Below are 211 nucleotides of genomic sequence, written 5' to 3' on the forward strand. Positions count from 1 at the left end.
GTCGAGTACTCGAGTAAACGCTAACGCTAACCGGCAATAGGGCAATGTTAAAACCAAGTAGCGGTTATTCAAGGTTCAAGCAAACAACAAACCGCGGTATACCGGGTACGATGCTTAAAAGATAATAACACGACCGTGGTTCGTTAACTAAGGCTAAATATTTCTGGGAGGCTATAAAACTGTAATCAGTTTTCATAAAACACAAAGTTAC

The sequence above is a fragment of the Aphis gossypii genome, chromosome 3 (assembly GCF_020184175.1).
Source record: "Aphis gossypii isolate Hap1 chromosome 3, ASM2018417v2, whole genome shotgun sequence".
Lineage (NCBI taxonomy): Eukaryota > Metazoa > Arthropoda > Insecta > Hemiptera > Aphididae > Aphis > Aphis gossypii.